Source organism: Schistocerca serialis, unplaced genomic scaffold (assembly GCF_023864345.2).
Source record: "Schistocerca serialis cubense isolate TAMUIC-IGC-003099 unplaced genomic scaffold, iqSchSeri2.2 HiC_scaffold_1364, whole genome shotgun sequence".
Classification (NCBI taxonomy): domain Eukaryota; kingdom Metazoa; phylum Arthropoda; class Insecta; order Orthoptera; family Acrididae; genus Schistocerca; species Schistocerca serialis.
The window spans coordinates 126399-145114 of record NW_026047585.1 but is presented as its reverse complement, the minus strand read 5'-3'; the positions used below and the strand labels follow the sequence as shown (position 1 = coordinate 145114).

Here is an 18716-nt window from a genome sequence, read left to right as displayed (position 1 = left end):
CAATGAAATTTTCGTTTACGAAAGCCATAGGCGAGTATGTCAGTTTAATCAGATACCAAACGATTACGGAGAACGGACGAACAGAACTTGCTTGAAAAAAGCTACTAGTGCAATTTTCGCGTTCTGACATTAAGGTGAAGGCGCCGACTCGCACGTTTTCCAGGCGCGAAGTGTCTAGTATTTTTGATATTTATATCGTTTAACGCTAATATATAACTGAGAGATAATGATTACGCAATATTTTGCTCGATTAGACGTCTTTAGCCAGGCAGAGTATAATACTTTTCCTTAAGTTATGGGAACAGAAAGATCGTGAAAGGGGGTATAGCTCAGTCGTAGAGCATTCGACTGCAGATCGAGAGGTCCCCGGTTCAATCCCGGGTGCCCCCTTCATTTTTCAGTATCTCGAAAAAACAAATGACGATTGTCGCGGTGAGTTGCAAATACATGTTTGAGATGCACCCTGCACGCCATACCGAAGGCTTTGGAGCAACATTTCAATGGGGGGGATCGCAGCCCAGGGTCTTGCAGGTCATCGTCCTCCCGCCATGAGGTCGAACTGTACGAAATCCACTTGCTTGGGGGAAGAATCTTGTACACTGAATTTTGTAGAATATGGTGATAGGCAAAAGTTTTCTTGTACTGCTGCACGGAGAAACAAAAATTGGAGGAGCTGGGATTTGAACCCAGGACTTTCTGCATGCGAAGCAGACACTCTACCACTGAGTTACACCCCCGCCAGAGCAAGTACATCTGGGACGAGTGTCTCGTGGATCCTACTGTCATTATTTCTTAGGTTTGAACGGTACAGTAAGTGTTGGAGGAACCTATTCATGACAAGACCTAAGCAGCGTCGACTCCGTGGCGCAACGGTAGCGCGTCTGACTCCAGATCAGAAGGTTGCGTGTTCAAATCACGTCGGGGTCACAATGAAATTTTCGTTTACGAAAGCCATAGGCGAGTATGTCAGTTTAATCAGATACCAAACGATTACGGAGAACGGACGAACAGAACTTGCTTGAAAAAAGCTACTAGTGCAATTTTCGCGTTCTGACATTAAGGTGAAGGCGCCGACTCGCACGTTTTCCAGGCGCGAAGTGTCTAGTATTTTTGATATTTATATCGTTTAACGCTAATATATAACTGAGAGATAATGATTACGCAATATTTTGCTCGATTAGACGTCTTTAGCCAGGCAGAGTATAATACTTTTCCTTAAGTTATGGGAACAGAAAGATCGTGAAAGGGGGTATAGCTCAGTCGTAGAGCATTCGACTGCAGATCGAGAGGTCCCCGGTTCAATCCCGGGTGCCCCCTTCATTTTTCAGTATCTCGAAAAAACAAATGACGATTGTCGCGGTGAGTTGCAAATACATGTTTGAGATGCACCCTGCACGCCATACCGAAGGCTTTGGAGCAACATTTCAATGGGGGGGATCGCAGCCCAGGGTCTTGCAGGTCATCGTCCTCCCGCCATGAGGTCGAACTGTACGAAATCCACTTGCTTGGGGGAAGAATCTTGTACACTGAATTTTGTAGAATATGGTGATAGGCAAAAGTTTTCTTGTACTGCTGCACGGAGAAACAAAAATTGGAGGAGCTGGGATTTGAACCCAGGACTTTCTGCATGCGAAGCAGACACTCTACCACTGAGTTACACCCCCGCCAGAGCAAGTACATCTGGGACGAGTGTCTCGTGGATCCTACTGTCATTATTTCTTAGGTTTGAACGGTACAGTAAGTGTTGGAGGAACCTATTCATGACAAGACCTAAGCAGCGTCGACTCCGTGGCGCAACGGTAGCGCGTCTGACTCCAGATCAGAAGGTTGCGTGTTCAAATCACGTCGGGGTCACAATGAAATTTTCGTTTACGAAAGCCATAGGCGAGTATGTCAGTTTAATCAGATACCAAACGATTACGGAGAACGGACGAACAGAACTTGCTTGAAAAAAGCTACTAGTGCAATTTTCGCGTTCTGACATTAAGGTGAAGGCGCCGACTCGCACGTTTTCCAGGCGCGAAGTGTCTAGTATTTTTGATATTTATATCGTTTAACGCTAATATATAACTGAGAGATAATGATTACGCAATATTTTGCTCGATTAGACGTCTTTAGCCAGGCAGAGTATAATACTTTTCCTTAAGTTATGGGAACAGAAAGATCGTGAAAGGGGGTATAGCTCAGTCGTAGAGCATTCGACTGCAGATCGAGAGGTCCCCGGTTCAATCCCGGGTGCCCCCTTCATTTTTCAGTATCTCGAAAAAACAAATGACGATTGTCGCGGTGAGTTGCAAATACATGTTTGAGATGCACCCTGCACGCCATACCGAAGGCTTTGGAGCAACATTTCAATGGGGGGGATCGCAGCCCAGGGTCTTGCAGGTCATCGTCCTCCCGCCATGAGGTCGAACTGTACGAAATCCACTTGCTTGGGGGAAGAATCTTGTACACTGAATTTTGTAGAATATGGTGATAGGCAAAAGTTTTCTTGTACTGCTGCACGGAGAAACAAAAATTGGAGGAGCTGGGATTTGAACCCAGGACTTTCTGCATGCGAAGCAGACACTCTACCACTGAGTTACACCCCCGCCAGAGCAAGTACATCTGGGACGAGTGTCTCGTGGATCCTACTGTCATTATTTCTTAGGTTTGAACGGTACAGTAAGTGTTGGAGGAACCTATTCATGACAAGACCTAAGCAGCGTCGACTCCGTGGCGCAACGGTAGCGCGTCTGACTCCAGATCAGAAGGTTGCGTGTTCAAATCACGTCGGGGTCACAATGAAATTTTCGTTTACGAAAGCCATAGGCGAGTATGTCAGTTTAATCAGATACCAAACGATTACGGAGAACGGACGAACAGAACTTGCTTGAAAAAAGCTACTAGTGCAATTTTCGCGTTCTGACATTAAGGTGAAGGCGCCGACTCGCACGTTTTCCAGGCGCGAAGTGTCTAGTATTTTTGATATTTATATCGTTTAACGCTAATATATAACTGAGAGATAATGATTACGCAATATTTTGCTCGATTAGACGTCTTTAGCCAGGCAGAGTATAATACTTTTCCTTAAGTTATGGGAACAGAAAGATCGTGAAAGGGGGTATAGCTCAGTCGTAGAGCATTCGACTGCAGATCGAGAGGTCCCCGGTTCAATCCCGGGTGCCCCCTTCATTTTTCAGTATCTCGAAAAAACAAATGACGATTGTCGCGGTGAGTTGCAAATACATGTTTGAGATGCACCCTGCACGCCATACCGAAGGCTTTGGAGCAACATTTCAATGGGGGGGATCGCAGCCCAGGGTCTTGCAGGTCATCGTCCTCCCGCCATGAGGTCGAACTGTACGAAATCCACTTGCTTGGGGGAAGAATCTTGTACACTGAATTTTGTAGAATATGGTGATAGGCAAAAGTTTTCTTGTACTGCTGCACGGAGAAACAAAAATTGGAGGAGCTGGGATTTGAACCCAGGACTTTCTGCATGCGAAGCAGACACTCTACCACTGAGTTACACCCCCGCCAGAGCAAGTACATCTGGGACGAGTGTCTCGTGGATCCTACTGTCATTATTTCTTAGGTTTGAACGGTACAGTAAGTGTTGGAGGAACCTATTCATGACAAGACCTAAGCAGCGTCGACTCCGTGGCGCAACGGTAGCGCGTCTGACTCCAGATCAGAAGGTTGCGTGTTCAAATCACGTCGGGGTCACAATGAAATTTTCGTTTACGAAAGCCATAGGCGAGTATGTCAGTTTAATCAGATACCAAACGATTACGGAGAACGGACGAACAGAACTTGCTTGAAAAAAGCTACTAGTGCAATTTTCGCGTTCTGACATTAAGGTGAAGGCGCCGACTCGCACGTTTTCCAGGCGCGAAGTGTCTAGTATTTTTGATATTTATATCGTTTAACGCTAATATATAACTGAGAGATAATGATTACGCAATATTTTGCTCGATTAGACGTCTTTAGCCAGGCAGAGTATAATACTTTTCCTTAAGTTATGGGAACAGAAAGATCGTGAAAGGGGGTATAGCTCAGTCGTAGAGCATTCGACTGCAGATCGAGAGGTCCCCGGTTCAATCCCGGGTGCCCCCTTCATTTTTCAGTATCTCGAAAAAACAAATGACGATTGTCGCGGTGAGTTGCAAATACATGTTTGAGATGCACCCTGCACGCCATACCGAAGGCTTTGGAGCAACATTTCAATGGGGGGGATCGCAGCCCAGGGTCTTGCAGGTCATCGTCCTCCCGCCATGAGGTCGAACTGTACGAAATCCACTTGCTTGGGGGAAGAATCTTGTACACTGAATTTTGTAGAATATGGTGATAGGCAAAAGTTTTCTTGTACTGCTGCACGGAGAAACAAAAATTGGAGGAGCTGGGATTTGAACCCAGGACTTTCTGCATGCGAAGCAGACACTCTACCACTGAGTTACACCCCCGCCAGAGCAAGTACATCTGGGACGAGTGTCTCGTGGATCCTACTGTCATTATTTCTTAGGTTTGAACGGTACAGTAAGTGTTGGAGGAACCTATTCATGACAAGACCTAAGCAGCGTCGACTCCGTGGCGCAACGGTAGCGCGTCTGACTCCAGATCAGAAGGTTGCGTGTTCAAATCACGTCGGGGTCACAATGAAATTTTCGTTTACGAAAGCCATAGGCGAGTATGTCAGTTTAATCAGATACCAAACGATTACGGAGAACGGACGAACAGAACTTGCTTGAAAAAAGCTACTAGTGCAATTTTCGCGTTCTGACATTAAGGTGAAGGCGCCGACTCGCACGTTTTCCAGGCGCGAAGTGTCTAGTATTTTTGATATTTATATCGTTTAACGCTAATATATAACTGAGAGATAATGATTACGCAATATTTTGCTCGATTAGACGTCTTTAGCCAGGCAGAGTATAATACTTTTCCTTAAGTTATGGGAACAGAAAGATCGTGAAAGGGGGTATAGCTCAGTCGTAGAGCATTCGACTGCAGATCGAGAGGTCCCCGGTTCAATCCCGGGTGCCCCCTTCATTTTTCAGTATCTCGAAAAAACAAATGACGATTGTCGCGGTGAGTTGCAAATACATGTTTGAGATGCACCCTGCACGCCATACCGAAGGCTTTGGAGCAACATTTCAATGGGGGGGATCGCAGCCCAGGGTCTTGCAGGTCATCGTCCTCCCGCCATGAGGTCGAACTGTACGAAATCCACTTGCTTGGGGGAAGAATCTTGTACACTGAATTTTGTAGAATATGGTGATAGGCAAAAGTTTTCTTGTACTGCTGCACGGAGAAACAAAAATTGGAGGAGCTGGGATTTGAACCCAGGACTTTCTGCATGCGAAGCAGACACTCTACCACTGAGTTACACCCCCGCCAGAGCAAGTACATCTGGGACGAGTGTCTCGTGGATCCTACTGTCATTATTTCTTAGGTTTGAACGGTACAGTAAGTGTTGGAGGAACCTATTCATGACAAGACCTAAGCAGCGTCGACTCCGTGGCGCAACGGTAGCGCGTCTGACTCCAGATCAGAAGGTTGCGTGTTCAAATCACGTCGGGGTCACAATGAAATTTTCGTTTACGAAAGCCATAGGCGAGTATGTCAGTTTAATCAGATACCAAACGATTACGGAGAACGGACGAACAGAACTTGCTTGAAAAAAGCTACTAGTGCAATTTTCGCGTTCTGACATTAAGGTGAAGGCGCCGACTCGCACGTTTTCCAGGCGCGAAGTGTCTAGTATTTTTGATATTTATATCGTTTAACGCTAATATATAACTGAGAGATAATGATTACGCAATATTTTGCTCGATTAGACGTCTTTAGCCAGGCAGAGTATAATACTTTTCCTTAAGTTATGGGAACAGAAAGATCGTGAAAGGGGGTATAGCTCAGTCGTAGAGCATTCGACTGCAGATCGAGAGGTCCCCGGTTCAATCCCGGGTGCCCCCTTCATTTTTCAGTATCTCGAAAAAACAAATGACGATTGTCGCGGTGAGTTGCAAATACATGTTTGAGATGCACCCTGCACGCCATACCGAAGGCTTTGGAGCAACATTTCAATGGGGGGGATCGCAGCCCAGGGTCTTGCAGGTCATCGTCCTCCCGCCATGAGGTCGAACTGTACGAAATCCACTTGCTTGGGGGAAGAATCTTGTACACTGAATTTTGTAGAATATGGTGATAGGCAAAAGTTTTCTTGTACTGCTGCACGGAGAAACAAAAATTGGAGGAGCTGGGATTTGAACCCAGGACTTTCTGCATGCGTAGCAGACACTCTACCACTGAGTTACACCCCCGCCAGAGCAAGTACATCTGGGACGAGTGTCTCGTGGATCCTACTGTCATTATTTCTTAGGTTTGAACGGTACAGTAAGTGTTGGAGGAACCTATTCATGACAAGACCTAAGCAGCGTCGACTCCGTGGCGCAACGGTAGCGCGTCTGACTCCAGATCAGAAGGTTGCGTGTTCAAATCACGTCGGGGTCACAATGAAATTTTCGTTTACGAAAGCCATAGGCGAGTATGTCAGTTTAATCAGATACCAAACGATTACGGAGAACGGACGAACAGAACTTGCTTGAAAAAAGCTACTAGTGCAATTTTCGCGTTCTGACATTAAGGTGAAGGCGCCGACTCGCACGTTTTCCAGGCGCGAAGTGTCTAGTATTTTTGATATTTATATCGTTTAACGCTAATATATAACTGAGAGATAATGATTACGCAATATTTTGCTCGATTAGACGTCTTTAGCCAGGCAGAGTATAATACTTTTCCTTAAGTTATGGGAACAGAAAGATCGTGAAAGGGGGTATAGCTCAGTCGTAGAGCATTCGACTGCAGATCGAGAGGTCCCCGGTTCAATCCCGGGTGCCCCCTTCATTTTTCAGTATCTCGAAAAAACAAATGACGATTGTCGCGGTGAGTTGCAAATACATGTTTGAGATGCACCCTGCACGCCATACCGAAGGCTTTGGAGCAACATTTCAATGGGGGGGATCGCAGCCCAGGGTCTTGCAGGTCATCGTCCTCCCGCCATGAGGTCGAACTGTACGAAATCCACTTGCTTGGGGGAAGAATCTTGTACACTGAATTTTGTAGAATATGGTGATAGGCAAAAGTTTTCTTGTACTGCTGCACGGAGAAACAAAAATTGGAGGAGCTGGGATTTGAACCCAGGACTTTCTGCATGCGAAGCAGACACTCTACCACTGAGTTACACCCCCGCCAGAGCAAGTACATCTGGGACGAGTGTCTCGTGGATCCTACTGTCATTATTTCTTAGGTTTGAACGGTACAGTAAGTGTTGGAGGAACCTATTCATGACAAGACCTAAGCAGCGTCGACTCCGTGGCGCAACGGTAGCGCGTCTGACTCCAGATCAGAAGGTTGCGTGTTCAAATCACGTCGGGGTCACAATGAAATTTTCGTTTACGAAAGCCATAGGCGAGTATGTCAGTTTAATCAGATACCAAACGATTACGGAGAACGGACGAACAGAACTTGCTTGAAAAAAGCTACTAGTGCAATTTTCGCGTTCTGACATTAAGGTGAAGGCGCCGACTCGCACGTTTTCCAGGCGCGAAGTGTCTAGTATTTTTGATATTTATATCGTTTAACGCTAATATATAACTGAGAGATAATGATTACGCAATATTTTGCTCGATTAGACGTCTTTAGCCAGGCAGAGTATAATACTTTTCCTTAAGTTATGGGAACAGAAAGATCGTGAAAGGGGGTATAGCTCAGTCGTAGAGCATTCGACTGCAGATCGAGAGGTCCCCGGTTCAATCCCGGGTGCCCCCTTCATTTTTCAGTATCTCGAAAAAACAAATGACGATTGTCGCGGTGAGTTGCAAATACATGTTTGAGATGCACCCTGCACGCCATACCGAAGGCTTTGGAGCAACATTTCAATGGGGGGGATCGCAGCCCAGGGTCTTGCAGGTCATCGTCCTCCCGCCATGAGGTCGAACTGTACGAAATCCACTTGCTTGGGGGAAGAATCTTGTACACTGAATTTTGTAGAATATGGTGATAGGCAAAAGTTTTCTTGTACTGCTGCACGGAGAAACAAAAATTGGAGGAGCTGGGATTTGAACCCAGGACTTTCTGCATGCGAAGCAGACACTCTACCACTGAGTTACACCCCCGCCAGAGCAAGTACATCTGGGACGAGTGTCTCGTGGATCCTACTGTCATTATTTCTTAGGTTTGAACGGTACAGTAAGTGTTGGAGGAACCTATTCATGACAAGACCTAAGCAGCGTCGACTCCGTGGCGCAACGGTAGCGCGTCTGACTCCAGATCAGAAGGTTGCGTGTTCAAATCACGTCGGGGTCACAATGAAATTTTCGTTTACGAAAGCCATAGGCGAGTATGTCAGTTTAATCAGATACCAAACGATTACGGAGAACGGACGAACAGAACTTGCTTGAAAAAAGCTACTAGTGCAATTTTCGCGTTCTGACATTAAGGTGAAGGCGCCGACTCGCACGTTTTCCAGGCGCGAAGTGTCTAGTATTTTTGATATTTATATCGTTTAACGCTAATATATAACTGAGAGATAATGATTACGCAATATTTTGCTCGATTAGACGTCTTTAGCCAGGCAGAGTATAATACTTTTCCTTAAGTTATGGGAACAGAAAGATCGTGAAAGGGGGTATAGCTCAGTCGTAGAGCATTCGACTGCAGATCGAGAGGTCCCCGGTTCAATCCCGGGTGCCCCCTTCATTTTTCAGTATCTCGAAAAAACAAATGACGATTGTCGCGGTGAGTTGCAAATACATGTTTGAGATGCACCCTGCACGCCATACCGAAGGCTTTGGAGCAACATTTCAATGGGGGGGATCGCAGCCCAGGGTCTTGCAGGTCATCGTCCTCCCGCCATGAGGTCGAACTGTACGAAATCCACTTGCTTGGGGGAAGAATCTTGTACACTGAATTTTGTAGAATATGGTGATAGGCAAAAGTTTTCTTGTACTGCTGCACGGAGAAACAAAAATTGGAGGAGCTGGGATTTGAACCCAGGACTTTCTGCATGCGAAGCAGACACTCTACCACTGAGTTACACCCCCGCCAGAGCAAGTACATCTGGGACGAGTGTCTCGTGGATCCTACTGTCATTATTTCTTAGGTTTGAACGGTACAGTAAGTGTTGGAGGAACCTATTCATGACAAGACCTAAGCAGCGTCGACTCCGTGGCGCAACGGTAGCGCGTCTGACTCCAGATCAGAAGGTTGCGTGTTCAAATCACGTCGGGGTCACAATGAAATTTTCGTTTACGAAAGCCATAGGCGAGTATGTCAGTTTAATCAGATACCAAACGATTACGGAGAACGGACGAACAGAACTTGCTTGAAAAAAGCTACTAGTGCAATTTTCGCGTTCTGACATTAAGGTGAAGGCGCCGACTCGCACGTTTTCCAGGCGCGAAGTGTCTAGTATTTTTGATATTTATATCGTTTAACGCTAATATATAACTGAGAGATAATGATTACGCAATATTTTGCTCGATTAGACGTCTTTAGCCAGGCAGAGTATAATACTTTTCCTTAAGTTATGGGAACAGAAAGATCGTGAAAGGGGGTATAGCTCAGTCGTAGAGCATTCGACTGCAGATCGAGAGGTCCCCGGTTCAATCCCGGGTGCCCCCTTCATTTTTCAGTATCTCGAAAAAACAAATGACGATTGTCGCGGTGAGTTGCAAATACATGTTTGAGATGCACCCTGCACGCCATACCGAAGGCTTTGGAGCAACATTTCAATGGGGGGGATCGCAGCCCAGGGTCTTGCAGGTCATCGTCCTCCCGCCATGAGGTCGAACTGTACGAAATCCACTTGCTTGGGGGAAGAATCTTGTACACTGAATTTTGTAGAATATGGTGATAGGCAAAAGTTTTCTTGTACTGCTGCACGGAGAAACAAAAATTGGAGGAGCTGGGATTTGAACCCAGGACTTTCTGCATGCGAAGCAGACACTCTACCACTGAGTTACACCCCCGCCAGAGCAAGTACATCTGGGACGAGTGTCTCGTGGATCCTACTGTCATTATTTCTTAGGTTTGAACGGTACAGTAAGTGTTGGAGGAACCTATTCATGACAAGACCTAAGCAGCGTCGACTCCGTGGCGCAACGGTAGCGCGTCTGACTCCAGATCAGAAGGTTGCGTGTTCAAATCACGTCGGGGTCACAATGAAATTTTCGTTTACGAAAGCCATAGGCGAGTATGTCAGTTTAATCAGATACCAAACGATTACGGAGAACGGACGAACAGAACTTGCTTGAAAAAAGCTACTAGTGCAATTTTCGCGTTCTGACATTAAGGTGAAGGCGCCGACTCGCACGTTTTCCAGGCGCGAAGTGTCTAGTATTTTTGATATTTATATCGTTTAACGCTAATATATAACTGAGAGATAATGATTACGCAATATTTTGCTCGATTAGACGTCTTTAGCCAGGCAGAGTATAATACTTTTCCTTAAGTTATGGGAACAGAAAGATCGTGAAAGGGGGTATAGCTCAGTCGTAGAGCATTCGACTGCAGATCGAGAGGTCCCCGGTTCAATCCCGGGTGCCCCCTTCATTTTTCAGTATCTCGAAAAAACAAATGACGATTGTCGCGGTGAGTTGCAAATACATGTTTGAGATGCACCCTGCACGCCATACCGAAGGCTTTGGAGCAACATTTCAATGGGGGGGATCGCAGCCCAGGGTCTTGCAGGTCATCGTCCTCCCGCCATGAGGTCGAACTGTACGAAATCCACTTGCTTGGGGGAAGAATCTTGTACACTGAATTTTGTAGAATATGGTGATAGGCAAAAGTTTTCTTGTACTGCTGCACGGAGAAACAAAAATTGGAGGAGCTGGGATTTGAACCCAGGACTTTCTGCATGCGAAGCAGACACTCTACCACTGAGTTACACCCCCGCCAGAGCAAGTACATCTGGGACGAGTGTCTCGTGGATCCTACTGTCATTATTTCTTAGGTTTGAACGGTACAGTAAGTGTTGGAGGAACCTATTCATGACAAGACCTAAGCAGCGTCGACTCCGTGGCGCAACGGTAGCGCGTCTGACTCCAGATCAGAAGGTTGCGTGTTCAAATCACGTCGGGGTCACAATGAAATTTTCGTTTACGAAAGCCATAGGCGAGTATGTCAGTTTAATCAGATACCAAACGATTACGGAGAACGGACGAACAGAACTTGCTTGAAAAAAGCTACTAGTGCAATTTTCGCGTTCTGACATTAAGGTGAAGGCGCCGACTCGCACGTTTTCCAGGCGCGAAGTGTCTAGTATTTTTGATATTTATATCGTTTAACGCTAATATATAACTGAGAGATAATGATTACGCAATATTTTGCTCGATTAGACGTCTTTAGCCAGGCAGAGTATAATACTTTTCCTTAAGTTATGGGAACAGAAAGATCGTGAAAGGGGGTATAGCTCAGTCGTAGAGCATTCGACTGCAGATCGAGAGGTCCCCGGTTCAATCCCGGGTGCCCCCTTCATTTTTCAGTATCTCGAAAAAACAAATGACGATTGTCGCGGTGAGTTGCAAATACATGTTTGAGATGCACCCTGCACGCCATACCGAAGGCTTTGGAGCAACATTTCAATGGGGGGGATCGCAGCCCAGGGTCTTGCAGGTCATCGTCCTCCCGCCATGAGGTCGAACTGTACGAAATCCACTTGCTTGGGGGAAGAATCTTGTACACTGAATTTTGTAGAATATGGTGATAGGCAAAAGTTTTCTTGTACTGCTGCACGGAGAAACAAAAATTGGAGGAGCTGGGATTTGAACCCAGGACTTTCTGCATGCGAAGCAGACACTCTACCACTGAGTTACACCCCCGCCAGAGCAAGTACATCTGGGACGAGTGTCTCGTGGATCCTACTGTCATTATTTCTTAGGTTTGAACGGTACAGTAAGTGTTGGAGGAACCTATTCATGACAAGACCTAAGCAGCGTCGACTCCGTGGCGCAACGGTAGCGCGTCTGACTCCAGATCAGAAGGTTGCGTGTTCAAATCACGTCGGGGTCACAATGAAATTTTCGTTTACGAAAGCCATAGGCGAGTATGTCAGTTTAATCAGATACCAAACGATTACGGAGAACGGACGAACAGAACTTGCTTGAAAAAAGCTACTAGTGCAATTTTCGCGTTCTGACATTAAGGTGAAGGCGCCGACTCGCACGTTTTCCAGGCGCGAAGTGTCTAGTATTTTTGATATTTATATCGTTTAACGCTAATATATAACTGAGAGATAATGATTACGCAATATTTTGCTCGATTAGACGTCTTTAGCCAGGCAGAGTATAATACTTTTCCTTAAGTTATGGGAACAGAAAGATCGTGAAAGGGGGTATAGCTCAGTCGTAGAGCATTCGACTGCAGATCGAGAGGTCCCCGGTTCAATCCCGGGTGCCCCCTTCATTTTTCAGTATCTCGAAAAAACAAATGACGATTGTCGCGGTGAGTTGCAAATACATGTTTGAGATGCACCCTGCACGCCATACCGAAGGCTTTGGAGCAACATTTCAATGGGGGGGATCGCAGCCCAGGGTCTTGCAGGTCATCGTCCTCCCGCCATGAGGTCGAACTGTACGAAATCCACTTGCTTGGGGGAAGAATCTTGTACACTGAATTTTGTAGAATATGGTGATAGGCAAAAGTTTTCTTGTACTGCTGCACGGAGAAACAAAAATTGGAGGAGCTGGGATTTGAACCCAGGACTTTCTGCATGCGAAGCAGACACTCTACCACTGAGTTACACCCCCGCCAGAGCAAGTACATCTGGGACGAGTGTCTCGTGGATCCTACTGTCATTATTTCTTAGGTTTGAACGGTACAGTAAGTGTTGGAGGAACCTATTCATGACAAGACCTAAGCAGCGTCGACTCCGTGGCGCAACGGTAGCGCGTCTGACTCCAGATCAGAAGGTTGCGTGTTCAAATCACGTCGGGGTCACAATGAAATTTTCGTTTACGAAAGCCATAGGCGAGTATGTCAGTTTAATCAGATACCAAACGATTACGGAGAACGGACGAACAGAACTTGCTTGAAAAAAGCTACTAGTGCAATTTTCGCGTTCTGACATTAAGGTGAAGGCGCCGACTCGCACGTTTTCCAGGCGCGAAGTGTCTAGTATTTTTGATATTTATATCGTTTAACGCTAATATATAACTGAGAGATAATGATTACGCAATATTTTGCTCGATTAGACGTCTTTAGCCAGGCAGAGTATAATACTTTTCCTTAAGTTATGGGAACAGAAAGATCGTGAAAGGGGGTATAGCTCAGTCGTAGAGCATTCGACTGCAGATCGAGAGGTCCCCGGTTCAATCCCGGGTGCCCCCTTCATTTTTCAGTATCTCGAAAAAACAAATGACGATTGTCGCGGTGAGTTGCAAATACATGTTTGAGATGCACCCTGCACGCCATACCGAAGGCTTTGGAGCAACATTTCAATGGGGGGGATCGCAGCCCAGGGTCTTGCAGGTCATCGTCCTCCCGCCATGAGGTCGAACTGTACGAAATCCACTTGCTTGGGGGAAGAATCTTGTACACTGAATTTTGTAGAATATGGTGATAGGCAAAAGTTTTCTTGTACTGCTGCACGGAGAAACAAAAATTGGAGGAGCTGGGATTTGAACCCAGGACTTTCTGCATGCGAAGCAGACACTCTACCACTGAGTTACACCCCCGCCAGAGCAAGTACATCTGGGACGAGTGTCTCGTGGATCCTACTGTCATTATTTCTTAGGTTTGAACGGTACAGTAAGTGTTGGAGGAACCTATTCATGACAAGACCTAAGCAGCGTCGACTCCGTGGCGCAACGGTAGCGCGTCTGACTCCAGATCAGAAGGTTGCGTGTTCAAATCACGTCGGGGTCACAATGAAATTTTCGTTTACGGAAGCCATAGGCGAGTATGTCAGTTTAATCAGATACCAAACGATTACGGAGAACGGACGAACAGAACTTGCTTGAAAAAAGCTACTAGTGCAATTTTCGCGTTCTGACATTAAGGTGAAGGCGCCGACTCGCACGTTTTCCAGGCGCGAAGTGTCTAGTATTTTTGATATTTATATCGTTTAACGCTAATATATAACTGAGAGATAATGATTACGCAATATTTTGCTCGATTAGACGTCTTTAGCCAGGCAGAGTATAATACTTTTCCTTAAGTTATGGGAACAGAAAGATCGTGAAAGGGGGTATAGCTCAGTCGTAGAGCATTCGACTGCAGATCGAGAGGTCCCCGGTTCAATCCCGGGTGCCCCCTTCATTTTTCAGTATCTCGAAAAAACAAATGACGATTGTCGCGGTGAGTTGCAAATACATGTTTGAGATGCACCCTGCACGCCATACCGAAGGCTTTGGAGCAACATTTCAATGGGGGGGATCGCAGCCCAGGGTCTTGCAGGTCATCGTCCTCCCGCCATGAGGTCGAACTGTACGAAATCCACTTGCTTGGGGGAAGAATCTTGTACACTGAATTTTGTAGAATATGGTGATAGGCAAAAGTTTTCTTGTACTGCTGCACGGAGAAACAAAAATTGGAGGAGCTGGGATTTGAACCCAGGACTTTCTGCATGCGAAGCAGACACTCTACCACTGAGTTACACCCCCGCCAGAGCAAGTACATCTGGGACGAGTGTCTCGTGGATCCTACTGTCATTATTTCTTAGGTTTGAACGGTACAGTAAGTGTTGGAGGAACCTATTCATGACAAGACCTAAGCAGCGTCGACACCGTGGCGCAACGGTAGCGCGTCTGACTCCAGATCAGAAGGTTGCGTGTTCAAATCACGTCGGGGTCACAATGAAATTTTCGTTTACGAAAGCCATAGGCGAGTATGTCAGTTTAATCAGATACCAAACGATTACGGAGAACGGACGAACAGAACTTGCTTGAAAAAAGCTACTAGTGCAATTTTCGCGTTCTGACATTAAGGTGAAGGCGCCGACTCGCACGTTTTCCAGGCGCGAAGTGTCTAGTATTTTTGATATTTATATCGTTTAACGCTAATATATAACTGAGAGATAATGATTACGCAATATTTTGCTCGATTAGACGTCTTTAGCCAGGCAGAGTATAATACTTTTCCTTAAGTTATGGGAACAGAAAGATCGTGAAAGGGGGTATAGTTCAGTCGTAGAGCATTCGACTGCAGATCGAGAGGTCCCCGGTTCAATCCCGGGTGCCCCCTTCATTTTTCAGTATCTCGAAAAAACAAATGACGATTGTCGCGGTGAGTTGCAAATACATGTTTGAGATGCACCCTGCACGCCATACCGAAGGCTTTGGAGCAACATTTCAATGGGGGGGATCGCAGCCCAGGGTCTTGCAGGTCATCGTCCTCCCGCCATGAGGTCGAACTGTACGAAATCCACTTGCTTGGGGGAAGAATCTTGTACACTGAATTTTGTAGAATATGGTGATAGGCAAAAGTTTTCTTGTACTGCTGCACGGAGAAACAAAAATTGGAGGAGCTGGGATTTGAACCCAGGACTTTCTGCATGCGAAGCAGACACTCTACCACTGAGTTACACCCCCGCCAGAGCAAGTACATCTGGGACGAGTGTCTCGTGGATCCTACTGTCATTATTTCTTAGGTTTGAACGGTACAGTAAGTGTTGGAGGAACCTATTCATGACAAGACCTAAGCAGCGTCGACTCCGTGGCGCAACGGTAGCGCGTCTGACTCCAGATCAGAAGGTTGCGTGTTCAAATCACGTCGGGGTCACAATGAAATTTTCGTTTACGAAAGCCATAGGCGAGTATGTCAGTTTAATCAGATACCAAACGATTACGGAGAACGGACGAACAGAACTTGCTTGAAAAAAGCTACTAGTGCAATTTTCGCGTTCTGACATTAAGGTGAAGGCGCCGACTCGCACGTTTTCCAGGCGCGAAGTGTCTAGTATTTTTGATATTTATATCGTTTAACGCTAATATATAACTGAGAGATAATGATTACGCAATATTTTGCTCGATTAGACGTCTTTAGCCAGGCAGAGTATAATACTTTTCCTTAAGTTATGGGAACAGAAAGATCGTGAAAGGGGGTATAGCTCAGTCGTAGAGCATTCGACTGCAGATCGAGGGGTCCCCGGTTCAATCCCGGGTGCCCCCTTCATTTTTCAGTATCTCGAAAAAACAAATGACGATTGTCGCGGTGAGTTGCAAATACATGTTTGAGATGCACCCTGCACGCCATACCGAAGGCTTTGGAGCAACATTTCAATGGGGGGGATCGCAGCCCAGGGTCTTGCAGGTCATCGTCCTCCCGCCATGAGGTCGAACTGTACGAAATCCACTTGCTTGGGGGAAGAATCTTGTACACTGAATTTTGTAGAATATGGTGATAGGCAAAAGTTTTCTTGTACTGCTGCACGGAGAAACAAAAATTGGAGGAGCTGGGATTTGAACCCAGGACTTTCTGCATGCGAAGCAGACACTCTACCACTGAGTTACACCCCCGCCAGAGCAAGTACATCTGGGACGAGTGTCTCGTGGATCCTACTGTCATTATTTCTTAGGTTTGAACGGTACAGTAAGTGTTGGAGGAACCTATTCATGACAAGACCTAAGCAGCGTCGACTCCGTGGCGCAACGGTAGCGCGTCTGACTCCAGATCAGAAGGTTGCGTGTTCAAATCACGTCGGGGTCACAATGAAATTTTCGTTTACGAAAGCCATAGGCGAGTATGTCAGTTTAATCAGATACCAAACGATTACGGAGAACGGACGAACAGAACTTGCTTGAAAAAAGCTACTAGTGCAATTTTCGCGTTCTGACATTAAGGTGAAGGCGCCGACTCGCACGTTTTCCAGGCGCGAAGTGTCTAGTATTTTTGATATTTATATCGTTTAACGCTAATATATAACTGAGAGATAATGATTACGCAATATTTTGCTCGATTAGACGTCTTTAGCCAGGCAGAGTATAATACTTTTCCTTAAGTTATGGGAACAGAAAGATCGTGAAAGGGGGTATAGCTCAGTCGTAGAGCATTCGACTGCAGATCGAGAGGTCCCCGGTTCAATCCCGGGTGCCCCCTTCATTTTTCAGTATCTCGAAAAAACAAATGACGATTGTCGCGGTGAGTTGCAAATACATGTTTGAGATGCACCCTGCACGCCATACCGAAGGCTTTGGAGCAACATTTCAATGGGGGGGATCGCAGCCCAGGGTCTTGCAGGTCATCGTCCTCCCGCCATGAGGTCGAACTGTACGAAATCCACTTGCTTGGGGGAAGAATCTTGTACACTGAATTTTGTAGAATATGGTGATAGGCAAAAGTTTTCTTGTACTGCTGCACGGAGAAACAAAAATTGGAGGAGCTGGGATTTGAACCCAGGACTTTCTGCATGCGAAGCAGACACTCTACCACTGAGTTACACCCCCGCCAGAGCAAGTACATCTGGGACGAGTGTCTCGTGGATCCTACTGTCATTATTTCTTAGGTTTGAACGGTACAGTAAGTGTTGGAGGAACCTATTCATGACAAGACCTAAGCAGCGTCGACTCCGTGGCGCAACGGTAGCGCGTCTGACTCCAGATCAGAAGGTTGCGTGTTCAAATCACGTCGGGGTCACAATGAAATTTTCGTTTACGAAAGCCATAGGCGAGTATGTCAGTTTAATCAGATACCAAACGATTACGGAGAACGGACGAACAGAACTTGCTTGAAAAAAGCTACTAGTGCAATTTTCGCGTTCTGACATTAAGGTGAAGGCGCCGACTCGCACGTTTTCCAGGCGCGAAGTGTCTAGTATTTTTGATATTTATATCGTTTAACGCTAATATATAACTGAGAGATAATGATTACGCAATATTTTGCTCGATTAGACGTCTTTAGCCAGGCAGAGTATAATACTTTTCCTTAAGTTATGGGAACAGAAAGATCGTGAAAGGGGGTATAGCTCAGTCGTAGAGCATTCGACTGCAGATCGAGAGGTCCCCGGTTCAATCCCGGGTGCCCCCTTCATTTTTCAGTATCTCGAAAAAACAAATGACGATTGTCGCGGTGAGTTGCAAATACATGTTTGAGATGCACCCTGCACGCCATACCGAAGGCTTTGGAGCAACATTTCAATGGGGGGGATCGCAGCCCAGGGTCTTGCAGGTCATCGTCCTCCCGCCATGAGGTCGAACTGTACGAAATCCACTTGCTTGGGGGAAGAAACTTGTACACTGAATTTTGTAGAATATGGTGATAGGCAAAAGTTTTCTTGTACTGCTGCACGGAGAAACAAAAATTGGAGGAGCTGGGATTTGAACCCAGGACTTTCTGCATGCGAAGCAGACACTCTACCACTGAGTTACACCCCCGCCAGAGCAAGTACATCTGGGACGAGTGTCTCGTGGATCCTACTGTCATTATTTCTTAGGTTTGAACGGTACAGTAAGTGTTGGAGGAACCTATTCATGACAAGACCTAAGCAGCGTCGACTCCGTGGCGCAACGGTAGCGCGTCTGACTCCAGATCAGAAGGTTGCGTGTTCAAATCACGTCGGGGTCACAATGAAATTTTCGTTTACGAAAGCCATAGGCGAGTATGTCAGTTTAATCAGATACCAAACGATTACGGAGAACGGACGAACAGAACTTGCTTGAAAAAAGCTACTAGTGCAATTTTCGCGTTCTGACATTAAGGTGAAGGCGCCGACTCGCACGTTTTCCAGGCGCGAAGTGTCT

The 18716-nt window shown here is 46.2% G+C and overlaps 60 non-coding genes across 60 annotated transcripts; 40 read left to right on the top strand and 20 right to left on the bottom strand.

Moving 5' to 3' along the window:
• Positions 1-318: 318 nt before the first annotated feature.
• Positions 319-390, top strand: Trnac-gca (transfer RNA cysteine (anticodon GCA)). The gene has a single exon. It is a non-coding gene; the product is annotated as a tRNA-Cys (tRNA).
• Positions 391-665: 275 nt separating this feature from the next.
• Positions 666-737, bottom strand: Trnaa-cgc (transfer RNA alanine (anticodon CGC)). Its single transcript has one exon. It is a non-coding gene; the product is annotated as a tRNA-Ala (tRNA).
• Positions 738-855: 118 nt separating this feature from the next.
• On the top strand, positions 856-927 carry Trnaw-cca (transfer RNA tryptophan (anticodon CCA)). Its single transcript has one exon. It is a non-coding gene; the product is annotated as a tRNA-Trp (tRNA).
• A 318-nt stretch (positions 928-1245) lies between these two features.
• Trnac-gca (transfer RNA cysteine (anticodon GCA)) lies at positions 1246-1317 on the top strand. The gene has a single exon. It is a non-coding gene; the product is annotated as a tRNA-Cys (tRNA).
• A 275-nt stretch (positions 1318-1592) lies between these two features.
• Positions 1593-1664, bottom strand: Trnaa-cgc (transfer RNA alanine (anticodon CGC)). The gene has a single exon. It is a non-coding gene; the product is annotated as a tRNA-Ala (tRNA).
• Positions 1665-1782: 118 nt separating this feature from the next.
• Trnaw-cca (transfer RNA tryptophan (anticodon CCA)) lies at positions 1783-1854 on the top strand. Its single transcript has one exon. It is a non-coding gene; the product is annotated as a tRNA-Trp (tRNA).
• A 318-nt stretch (positions 1855-2172) lies between these two features.
• Trnac-gca (transfer RNA cysteine (anticodon GCA)) lies at positions 2173-2244 on the top strand. Its single transcript has one exon. It is a non-coding gene; the product is annotated as a tRNA-Cys (tRNA).
• Positions 2245-2519: 275 nt separating this feature from the next.
• Positions 2520-2591, bottom strand: Trnaa-cgc (transfer RNA alanine (anticodon CGC)). The gene has a single exon. It is a non-coding gene; the product is annotated as a tRNA-Ala (tRNA).
• Positions 2592-2709: 118 nt separating this feature from the next.
• Trnaw-cca (transfer RNA tryptophan (anticodon CCA)) lies at positions 2710-2781 on the top strand. Its single transcript has one exon. It is a non-coding gene; the product is annotated as a tRNA-Trp (tRNA).
• A 318-nt stretch (positions 2782-3099) lies between these two features.
• Trnac-gca (transfer RNA cysteine (anticodon GCA)) lies at positions 3100-3171 on the top strand. Its single transcript has one exon. It is a non-coding gene; the product is annotated as a tRNA-Cys (tRNA).
• Positions 3172-3446: 275 nt separating this feature from the next.
• On the bottom strand, positions 3447-3518 carry Trnaa-cgc (transfer RNA alanine (anticodon CGC)). Its single transcript has one exon. It is a non-coding gene; the product is annotated as a tRNA-Ala (tRNA).
• A 118-nt stretch (positions 3519-3636) lies between these two features.
• On the top strand, positions 3637-3708 carry Trnaw-cca (transfer RNA tryptophan (anticodon CCA)). The gene has a single exon. It is a non-coding gene; the product is annotated as a tRNA-Trp (tRNA).
• Positions 3709-4026: 318 nt separating this feature from the next.
• Positions 4027-4098, top strand: Trnac-gca (transfer RNA cysteine (anticodon GCA)). The gene has a single exon. It is a non-coding gene; the product is annotated as a tRNA-Cys (tRNA).
• Positions 4099-4373: 275 nt separating this feature from the next.
• Trnaa-cgc (transfer RNA alanine (anticodon CGC)) lies at positions 4374-4445 on the bottom strand. The gene has a single exon. It is a non-coding gene; the product is annotated as a tRNA-Ala (tRNA).
• Positions 4446-4563: 118 nt separating this feature from the next.
• On the top strand, positions 4564-4635 carry Trnaw-cca (transfer RNA tryptophan (anticodon CCA)). Its single transcript has one exon. It is a non-coding gene; the product is annotated as a tRNA-Trp (tRNA).
• Positions 4636-4953: 318 nt separating this feature from the next.
• On the top strand, positions 4954-5025 carry Trnac-gca (transfer RNA cysteine (anticodon GCA)). The gene has a single exon. It is a non-coding gene; the product is annotated as a tRNA-Cys (tRNA).
• A 275-nt stretch (positions 5026-5300) lies between these two features.
• Trnaa-cgc (transfer RNA alanine (anticodon CGC)) lies at positions 5301-5372 on the bottom strand. The gene has a single exon. It is a non-coding gene; the product is annotated as a tRNA-Ala (tRNA).
• Positions 5373-5490: 118 nt separating this feature from the next.
• Trnaw-cca (transfer RNA tryptophan (anticodon CCA)) lies at positions 5491-5562 on the top strand. The gene has a single exon. It is a non-coding gene; the product is annotated as a tRNA-Trp (tRNA).
• Positions 5563-5880: 318 nt separating this feature from the next.
• Trnac-gca (transfer RNA cysteine (anticodon GCA)) lies at positions 5881-5952 on the top strand. Its single transcript has one exon. It is a non-coding gene; the product is annotated as a tRNA-Cys (tRNA).
• Positions 5953-6227: 275 nt separating this feature from the next.
• Trnaa-cgc (transfer RNA alanine (anticodon CGC)) lies at positions 6228-6299 on the bottom strand. Its single transcript has one exon. It is a non-coding gene; the product is annotated as a tRNA-Ala (tRNA).
• Positions 6300-6417: 118 nt separating this feature from the next.
• Trnaw-cca (transfer RNA tryptophan (anticodon CCA)) lies at positions 6418-6489 on the top strand. The gene has a single exon. It is a non-coding gene; the product is annotated as a tRNA-Trp (tRNA).
• A 318-nt stretch (positions 6490-6807) lies between these two features.
• Positions 6808-6879, top strand: Trnac-gca (transfer RNA cysteine (anticodon GCA)). Its single transcript has one exon. It is a non-coding gene; the product is annotated as a tRNA-Cys (tRNA).
• Positions 6880-7154: 275 nt separating this feature from the next.
• Trnaa-cgc (transfer RNA alanine (anticodon CGC)) lies at positions 7155-7226 on the bottom strand. Its single transcript has one exon. It is a non-coding gene; the product is annotated as a tRNA-Ala (tRNA).
• A 118-nt stretch (positions 7227-7344) lies between these two features.
• On the top strand, positions 7345-7416 carry Trnaw-cca (transfer RNA tryptophan (anticodon CCA)). The gene has a single exon. It is a non-coding gene; the product is annotated as a tRNA-Trp (tRNA).
• A 318-nt stretch (positions 7417-7734) lies between these two features.
• Positions 7735-7806, top strand: Trnac-gca (transfer RNA cysteine (anticodon GCA)). The gene has a single exon. It is a non-coding gene; the product is annotated as a tRNA-Cys (tRNA).
• A 275-nt stretch (positions 7807-8081) lies between these two features.
• Trnaa-cgc (transfer RNA alanine (anticodon CGC)) lies at positions 8082-8153 on the bottom strand. Its single transcript has one exon. It is a non-coding gene; the product is annotated as a tRNA-Ala (tRNA).
• Positions 8154-8271: 118 nt separating this feature from the next.
• Positions 8272-8343, top strand: Trnaw-cca (transfer RNA tryptophan (anticodon CCA)). Its single transcript has one exon. It is a non-coding gene; the product is annotated as a tRNA-Trp (tRNA).
• A 318-nt stretch (positions 8344-8661) lies between these two features.
• Trnac-gca (transfer RNA cysteine (anticodon GCA)) lies at positions 8662-8733 on the top strand. The gene has a single exon. It is a non-coding gene; the product is annotated as a tRNA-Cys (tRNA).
• Positions 8734-9008: 275 nt separating this feature from the next.
• On the bottom strand, positions 9009-9080 carry Trnaa-cgc (transfer RNA alanine (anticodon CGC)). The gene has a single exon. It is a non-coding gene; the product is annotated as a tRNA-Ala (tRNA).
• A 118-nt stretch (positions 9081-9198) lies between these two features.
• Positions 9199-9270, top strand: Trnaw-cca (transfer RNA tryptophan (anticodon CCA)). The gene has a single exon. It is a non-coding gene; the product is annotated as a tRNA-Trp (tRNA).
• Positions 9271-9588: 318 nt separating this feature from the next.
• Positions 9589-9660, top strand: Trnac-gca (transfer RNA cysteine (anticodon GCA)). The gene has a single exon. It is a non-coding gene; the product is annotated as a tRNA-Cys (tRNA).
• A 275-nt stretch (positions 9661-9935) lies between these two features.
• Positions 9936-10007, bottom strand: Trnaa-cgc (transfer RNA alanine (anticodon CGC)). The gene has a single exon. It is a non-coding gene; the product is annotated as a tRNA-Ala (tRNA).
• Positions 10008-10125: 118 nt separating this feature from the next.
• Trnaw-cca (transfer RNA tryptophan (anticodon CCA)) lies at positions 10126-10197 on the top strand. Its single transcript has one exon. It is a non-coding gene; the product is annotated as a tRNA-Trp (tRNA).
• Positions 10198-10515: 318 nt separating this feature from the next.
• Trnac-gca (transfer RNA cysteine (anticodon GCA)) lies at positions 10516-10587 on the top strand. Its single transcript has one exon. It is a non-coding gene; the product is annotated as a tRNA-Cys (tRNA).
• A 275-nt stretch (positions 10588-10862) lies between these two features.
• Positions 10863-10934, bottom strand: Trnaa-cgc (transfer RNA alanine (anticodon CGC)). Its single transcript has one exon. It is a non-coding gene; the product is annotated as a tRNA-Ala (tRNA).
• A 118-nt stretch (positions 10935-11052) lies between these two features.
• On the top strand, positions 11053-11124 carry Trnaw-cca (transfer RNA tryptophan (anticodon CCA)). The gene has a single exon. It is a non-coding gene; the product is annotated as a tRNA-Trp (tRNA).
• Positions 11125-11442: 318 nt separating this feature from the next.
• Trnac-gca (transfer RNA cysteine (anticodon GCA)) lies at positions 11443-11514 on the top strand. Its single transcript has one exon. It is a non-coding gene; the product is annotated as a tRNA-Cys (tRNA).
• Positions 11515-11789: 275 nt separating this feature from the next.
• On the bottom strand, positions 11790-11861 carry Trnaa-cgc (transfer RNA alanine (anticodon CGC)). Its single transcript has one exon. It is a non-coding gene; the product is annotated as a tRNA-Ala (tRNA).
• A 118-nt stretch (positions 11862-11979) lies between these two features.
• Positions 11980-12051, top strand: Trnaw-cca (transfer RNA tryptophan (anticodon CCA)). Its single transcript has one exon. It is a non-coding gene; the product is annotated as a tRNA-Trp (tRNA).
• A 318-nt stretch (positions 12052-12369) lies between these two features.
• Trnac-gca (transfer RNA cysteine (anticodon GCA)) lies at positions 12370-12441 on the top strand. The gene has a single exon. It is a non-coding gene; the product is annotated as a tRNA-Cys (tRNA).
• A 275-nt stretch (positions 12442-12716) lies between these two features.
• On the bottom strand, positions 12717-12788 carry Trnaa-cgc (transfer RNA alanine (anticodon CGC)). Its single transcript has one exon. It is a non-coding gene; the product is annotated as a tRNA-Ala (tRNA).
• A 118-nt stretch (positions 12789-12906) lies between these two features.
• Trnaw-cca (transfer RNA tryptophan (anticodon CCA)) lies at positions 12907-12978 on the top strand. Its single transcript has one exon. It is a non-coding gene; the product is annotated as a tRNA-Trp (tRNA).
• A 318-nt stretch (positions 12979-13296) lies between these two features.
• On the top strand, positions 13297-13368 carry Trnac-gca (transfer RNA cysteine (anticodon GCA)). Its single transcript has one exon. It is a non-coding gene; the product is annotated as a tRNA-Cys (tRNA).
• A 275-nt stretch (positions 13369-13643) lies between these two features.
• Trnaa-cgc (transfer RNA alanine (anticodon CGC)) lies at positions 13644-13715 on the bottom strand. The gene has a single exon. It is a non-coding gene; the product is annotated as a tRNA-Ala (tRNA).
• Positions 13716-13833: 118 nt separating this feature from the next.
• On the top strand, positions 13834-13905 carry Trnaw-cca (transfer RNA tryptophan (anticodon CCA)). Its single transcript has one exon. It is a non-coding gene; the product is annotated as a tRNA-Trp (tRNA).
• Positions 13906-14223: 318 nt separating this feature from the next.
• Trnac-gca (transfer RNA cysteine (anticodon GCA)) lies at positions 14224-14295 on the top strand. The gene has a single exon. It is a non-coding gene; the product is annotated as a tRNA-Cys (tRNA).
• A 275-nt stretch (positions 14296-14570) lies between these two features.
• On the bottom strand, positions 14571-14642 carry Trnaa-cgc (transfer RNA alanine (anticodon CGC)). The gene has a single exon. It is a non-coding gene; the product is annotated as a tRNA-Ala (tRNA).
• Positions 14643-14760: 118 nt separating this feature from the next.
• Trnaw-cca (transfer RNA tryptophan (anticodon CCA)) lies at positions 14761-14832 on the top strand. Its single transcript has one exon. It is a non-coding gene; the product is annotated as a tRNA-Trp (tRNA).
• A 318-nt stretch (positions 14833-15150) lies between these two features.
• On the top strand, positions 15151-15222 carry Trnac-gca (transfer RNA cysteine (anticodon GCA)). The gene has a single exon. It is a non-coding gene; the product is annotated as a tRNA-Cys (tRNA).
• A 275-nt stretch (positions 15223-15497) lies between these two features.
• On the bottom strand, positions 15498-15569 carry Trnaa-cgc (transfer RNA alanine (anticodon CGC)). Its single transcript has one exon. It is a non-coding gene; the product is annotated as a tRNA-Ala (tRNA).
• A 118-nt stretch (positions 15570-15687) lies between these two features.
• Trnaw-cca (transfer RNA tryptophan (anticodon CCA)) lies at positions 15688-15759 on the top strand. The gene has a single exon. It is a non-coding gene; the product is annotated as a tRNA-Trp (tRNA).
• A 318-nt stretch (positions 15760-16077) lies between these two features.
• Trnac-gca (transfer RNA cysteine (anticodon GCA)) lies at positions 16078-16149 on the top strand. The gene has a single exon. It is a non-coding gene; the product is annotated as a tRNA-Cys (tRNA).
• A 275-nt stretch (positions 16150-16424) lies between these two features.
• Trnaa-cgc (transfer RNA alanine (anticodon CGC)) lies at positions 16425-16496 on the bottom strand. The gene has a single exon. It is a non-coding gene; the product is annotated as a tRNA-Ala (tRNA).
• Positions 16497-16614: 118 nt separating this feature from the next.
• Trnaw-cca (transfer RNA tryptophan (anticodon CCA)) lies at positions 16615-16686 on the top strand. The gene has a single exon. It is a non-coding gene; the product is annotated as a tRNA-Trp (tRNA).
• Positions 16687-17004: 318 nt separating this feature from the next.
• Trnac-gca (transfer RNA cysteine (anticodon GCA)) lies at positions 17005-17076 on the top strand. The gene has a single exon. It is a non-coding gene; the product is annotated as a tRNA-Cys (tRNA).
• Positions 17077-17351: 275 nt separating this feature from the next.
• Trnaa-cgc (transfer RNA alanine (anticodon CGC)) lies at positions 17352-17423 on the bottom strand. The gene has a single exon. It is a non-coding gene; the product is annotated as a tRNA-Ala (tRNA).
• A 118-nt stretch (positions 17424-17541) lies between these two features.
• Positions 17542-17613, top strand: Trnaw-cca (transfer RNA tryptophan (anticodon CCA)). The gene has a single exon. It is a non-coding gene; the product is annotated as a tRNA-Trp (tRNA).
• Positions 17614-17931: 318 nt separating this feature from the next.
• Positions 17932-18003, top strand: Trnac-gca (transfer RNA cysteine (anticodon GCA)). Its single transcript has one exon. It is a non-coding gene; the product is annotated as a tRNA-Cys (tRNA).
• A 275-nt stretch (positions 18004-18278) lies between these two features.
• Positions 18279-18350, bottom strand: Trnaa-cgc (transfer RNA alanine (anticodon CGC)). The gene has a single exon. It is a non-coding gene; the product is annotated as a tRNA-Ala (tRNA).
• A 118-nt stretch (positions 18351-18468) lies between these two features.
• On the top strand, positions 18469-18540 carry Trnaw-cca (transfer RNA tryptophan (anticodon CCA)). The gene has a single exon. It is a non-coding gene; the product is annotated as a tRNA-Trp (tRNA).
• The last annotated feature ends 176 nt before the right edge of the window (positions 18541-18716 follow it).